This window comes from Lepeophtheirus salmonis, chromosome 14 (assembly GCF_016086655.4).
Source record: "Lepeophtheirus salmonis chromosome 14, UVic_Lsal_1.4, whole genome shotgun sequence".
NCBI classification, from domain to species: Eukaryota; Metazoa; Arthropoda; class Copepoda; order Siphonostomatoida; family Caligidae; genus Lepeophtheirus; species Lepeophtheirus salmonis.
The window spans coordinates 30,355,281-30,360,876 of NC_052144.2; the positions used below are offsets into that span (position 1 = coordinate 30,355,281).

At 28.8% G+C, this 5,596-nt stretch overlaps 1 long non-coding RNA gene across 2 annotated transcripts; it reads right to left on the reverse strand.

Moving 5' to 3' along the window:
• Nucleotides 1–3,323: 3,323 nt before the first annotated feature.
• On the reverse strand, nucleotides 3,324–4,400 carry LOC121129237 (uncharacterized). Of its 2 annotated transcripts, none has more exons than XR_011783701.1 (2): nucleotides 4,127–4,400; nucleotides 3,324–4,034 (listed from the first exon to the last, which is right to left on the reverse strand). It is a non-coding gene; the product is annotated as an uncharacterized lncRNA (long non-coding RNA). The 2 variants fall into 2 exon arrangements; XR_005868377.1 differs by having other exon boundaries at nucleotides 3,324–4,064.
• Nucleotides 4,401–5,596: the final 1,196 nt, after the last annotated feature.

The window sequence follows — 5,596 nt, forward strand, 5'->3', positions numbered from 1 at the left end:
TGATTTGATTGCTTGATTTTATGTTTATACATATATATATACGAGTATATCTGTCTATAAGAATATTTATTTTTCATAAATCCAATGGACCGTAGAATTGTTATGATTTACATATTGGTTTCCAAGGGAGATGCAATGAAGTATACACATATATATAAATTCTTCCCTCTGATCTCCAAAAGAGTAAAAGCTAATGAGGCATATCTTCTACAAGGAGTTGAAAGAAAGTTATGTCTATAAACATATAATATTGATTTCATATTACAATCTTTGATTTTCCACCAAGAGAGAAAAAACAAAGGAAATTTTTTTTTTTTTTTTTTTTTGCAAACTCAATGGCCTTTGATATTTTGCCAAATTCTAAAATATGCATTAAGTAAAGATATAATTTATTTCCCTTCTAATAAGTTCATTTTAGAAAAAATATGTAGTGAGATATATTTTAACAACACAAGTAAAATACCGGATTCAACTAATTATCGTTAAAATTAAGAGATGATTGTCTCTCAGAATCCCATTCCTTTCACACTTGGTGGAAAAGTCAATATTTTAAATATTACATTTAGTTTTTCCTATTATCGTCTGTCAATTCTTTATTGATAATTTGTTATATTCGATATCTTTTATTCTTCCTTTGACAATCCTGCCTTTTTTGCAATATATAAGTGGCGTTTTTTCAATTTCAAGAATTTTTCGATTACATCATTCAAAAGAATTACTCACTGACAAAATAGTTACTCTATATTTTGTTATCAGCTGTTAATGCTTCTGTTTCTTTCCCTCTAATCTGTGCTCTACCATTCATTGGTTGAAATAAAATTAGTAATTTTTAAATTTATGAACAATTATCCATAATTAATTAATAATAAACGGGGAAAATTGATTAATTATCATCCTTTTTTCGGGTTCCTTTCGTATAAAAGATTGTGTGATACAATAAAACTAAAGTCATAAGGGACTTCCATACATACTTTGACAATTTTTGAGTTATACTGTTTCCTCTCTCCCTTTGTATATCTTTCTCTACTTTCTATGCATCACTAATAAGTGGACTTTTCTAATTAAAGTCCTTCAGAAAGGAGCTATATCTTAAACTATTTTGAAGGATTGATATCGGATTGACTGCAATATAAAGTATTTTTAACCAGGGCTATATGTTATCTCTTTTTAATTTCAAACTTTAAGGTATCAAATTGCATATTTATTATAGTTGATATGGTTTAAGTTGTATGTGATAAAAAAGGAAGTTCACTTACTAGTAATTAAATGGTAATGATACCAGCTTATGAAATAGTATGTAGATGAGTTACAACTAGCTCTCATCCTCTTTTTTATAGTAATTTTTAAAGACATTCAACCCTCTGAATCTTTTTCTTCAGTAACCAAGGCCTGTCACAGAAAAAATAGAAGAAGAGCTTAGATTGTTTTGGATCATGATTTTTCAAGAGAATTTGCATATAATCCATTCATTAATTAATTCTTGACACGTAATTACGGATGATTTTCTTTGGGAGAGTTTTAAAATTCTTCATTGCAATATGATTTAATTCCTACTTTAGATAATTTTTTTAATATTATTATTCAAAGGAGCATTCTTTATTAAAAGGGAATAATATTTGTCTTAATCAAAAAAAAAATAATAAAAAATATCTGTAAACAAAAATTATGCCGATTTTTAAAAGATAACTAAATAGTTTAGAATGATTTATTATTTTACCAGAGTGTTTTAATAGACAAAAATATAAATAACTCTATAACTTTTTATTGCTTTATACCACAGCTCTACCAAGCATAAAAAATGACTCAAGTACCTTCTTCACTTGCAAAATTATGTTTAAAAAACTGTGAAACTTCCCTACCCTCTCCAAAAATAAAATAACAATTATTGAATTAATTAATAAAATAATAATTCTCATTTCAAAGTTACTCCATGATAAATAAAACTATAATTAATATCTTAAAAAATATATATTTTGGCAATTTAAATTTTATAGGCAACATATTAATCTTTTAAGTTTACATATTATGTAATAATACTATTAAAACTTCGGCCAAATAACCATTTAATGTATTTCTAGATTGAATTATGATTCGTCCTGCAAAAGAAAATAATTTTTCAGAAGGAACAAACGATCCAGGAATGGAGGAGTACTTAGTAAAAACTTTGTAGAGTTTAGGGATGGAGTGCCGGCCTTTAGTCATCCACCAAATGTCTGGATTAAGACTTGGCGATACAGACAATTCTTGGCAGAATTGATCTAATTAACCACTGACGTTGTCATTGTCAGAGGATACTTCTTTGTTGCTTCATAAAATGGGCTTAATTGTTCATGTGATTCTACACCATTTGCCATTCACTTGACGTCATTAACTCTATCCTCTCGTCGAAACAAATCATATCGATTGCACTTTTCAACTTTAATGCACGTTGTGCCATCAAGAATACAGAATTCGTTCGTGTCTTTAGCCACGAAACTAATTTATAGTTATTCTATTTTTCTTCTTCCAATATTTTTTCTAATTTAATTGATTTGATGGACTATTTTAATGACTATTACTATTTTCTTTAGTTCCCTCATTATATGCTTAATTGAAACTGCTTTGCTTAAATCCTAACTCACTGCCAAATGAATTAAATGGACAATGTGCAGTTTACCTATTAAATTAATGGCAAGTTTAAAATTGGCTCCATTATCCAAAGTGATGGCAATACCTTTCTCAAAAATTTGATGTTCATTAAGGACGTTCTGAAAATAGTTAAATGTACCATTTCAATATAATTATATTATGTCCGACTTTAATATAAAATAAAAGTAACTTACTTATTAATTAAATAAGGTATGTTTAAATATGCAATTTGAATGCTTATTTACTGATCACCAATAAAAAAATCTTTAGACTTTTATGTTTTGCATTTACAAGTATATTTATTTAACAACACTATATTAAATCAATATATAAGAAAAATACCTTTAAAAAAATACTAATCGCTTCTCTAGTATGCTTATCCTTGAATTCTTTGCAAGCGAGTATACGCTCAGACCGAAAATAATTGTGAAAAAATGACGAGTAACACATACAAATGGAACACCAGAAAAACTTGTCCATTCATCCATTGTTATTGAAACTGTTACTGGACTTCAATTATCCATAGTAAAAAAATAATAATAATATATTTATTAATTTTAACCTTGATTGATGCTAAAAATTTTAAGAACTAGTAATAAATATCGTAATGAATTATTGTGCCCATTTATATTTCTCATCCTATAAAGCTGGTAACAACTTTTCAGAAATATCTTTTCGTGATAGCAACGTATATGTTAAGATTTAAATATCTTTATTTTAACAGGGTAAAAATGATCATTCTTTTATACGAAAATAAAAAGAAAAAAAAGAATACAAGGTACAATGATGAATAGTTAATATCATCTAAACTAGTCGAACTCCTACATTACTCCCCCTAGACGGAAGAGTGAGTAAAGAGATCGTCTAGTTAGTAATACACAATAAAGGGCATCATAAAAAATTTGATAAATAAACAAATAAATCATTCTCCAGTTATAAATCTTGTGCATCTTATAGTCCGAGACGCTGGAAGGATACTTGGAACTCCAAATTCAGGTCGAAGTCTATCCATCGGGCATTGTCAGTTCTTGATCCAAAGTCCAATTTATAGTAACGATCGTACCTCTCAATCACCTTAAACGGGCCCAAGAAAGTTGGAGAAAGAGACTCTTTTATAGGTTTATTTTTAACAAAAACGAATTCGTGTTTTTTTAATTTTTTGTTAATGGTTCCTTTATTAAAGTGTCTCGGAGGAACGTGTGTCCATTTCTAAAAAAACAACTTTGCCAGAACTAAAGGTGTGCGCGTTCCAGATATTATGACCTCTTATCAAAGCTTGGATAGGAGTTTGTTGACTTATTCAGTGAAAGAAACTTTCGCCCTGTGTGTCATTTATAACAAACCCTTGGATGGATTTGGACAAATGTGAGATTTCAGGACGGATGGTTGATTTTTTCTCTGTTGATCTTGTGGAAATCGGAAATGGAAAATATACACTTTTTAAATAATCTCCATTTGAAGTCTCAGTAGTATTCTGCTAAGGTTTGGATCTACATACCTCTGACAGTCAGCTATTTTTACATGAATTCCTGAAATCAAACCTCAGGACGAGACTAACCGATGAACATTTAAATGACTCCATATAAGTAAACTTAAGTGGATACACTCAACCATACATTGACCTCTTGTTAAATCCTTGCAGTACTAGTCCTCTCACTAGCTAAAATAAACGCACACCCACCTTTATTGAACGAAGCTGTGTTTAATTTGAAAGTAGAATTAGTTTCTTTATGTGGGTCTTGCCTTCATAATTTTAATATTAAATTTGTATTTGATATGAACGTTCTTGGGGGGGGCAGTGAAGTAACTGAGGTAAAACTTAAGTAAAATAGCATATGCAATATAGAAATGATAAATTATCCGATTAACAAATGATGTTTTGAAATACATTTTTCCATTGAGTTAAAAACGACGTTATACATTTACTTGAAGCAATGTCAAAGCTTTAGGTAAAAGACAACACGATTTTTGTCGTGGATGAAAAAATGAATTGCAAATATCTGACTCATGCGCAAACAAACAAACAAAAAGTAAATCAATATCGAACAAAAAATAGTTTTAAATTCCTATTTCTAGGCCTGTCAATATGAGCATACATATACTTATATATAGAGATAGTTAATTTGTTTATAGCTGTGCCCATATTGAGAACATTAAATTTAAATGCAATTGTGTTGTATATCCACTGACCATTTCATTTTCTTTTTTTAAAGACATACTTTGCAAAAGATAAATTACACCTGGTCTAGAAACTCAAAACAACGTTGGATCTCCAAATATGTTCTTAGATAAACACTAGGGTGGCTCATATTGTTAAAATAGAAAATCAATATTTTTAGTTTCCTTCATTCACCTTCTCAATCGTTTCTACTGGTTAAAATAATTTTATGTCCAAAAATAAAATTGTAGCACTCAGCAGTGGGCGCTGGCTCTTAAAGTTTTGACTAAAATTATAAATTGATCAATATTTTCAGACTTTTTTATATGTATGTAATAGAATCAACTAAAATTTGAGAAGACAACAGTGGCAAAATAATAGTTTGTTTTGTAGATAAAGTACATTGTAATATAAAAAATATCAAATTGTCTAATTCAAGTTAAAAAAAATGAATATCAAATTACAAAAATTACGTCAGCAAACTATTGTAACTTTATGCTACGAGGGGTTTTGAAAAGTTTCCGACCAAACAATAATAAAAGACATTTTTTCTGATTGTTTTATTTTATTCATCAACAGAGTCTTCTTTTTGTAACTAAAAACACTTCTCCCAAGGATGCTTCTATCTCTGTAACACGTCCAAGTAGTACTTGGCTTGTTTTTCTGCAAAATAATTGTTCACGAGACACTTTTTGTTATTAGCTCAAATAACAATCGAGTTGGATTGACTTAGACGCGTCAAATTTTATAGACAATAGGCCTTTATATGTCTAATAAGTTTGAACCTATTTAAAAATACACTTTCAAAAA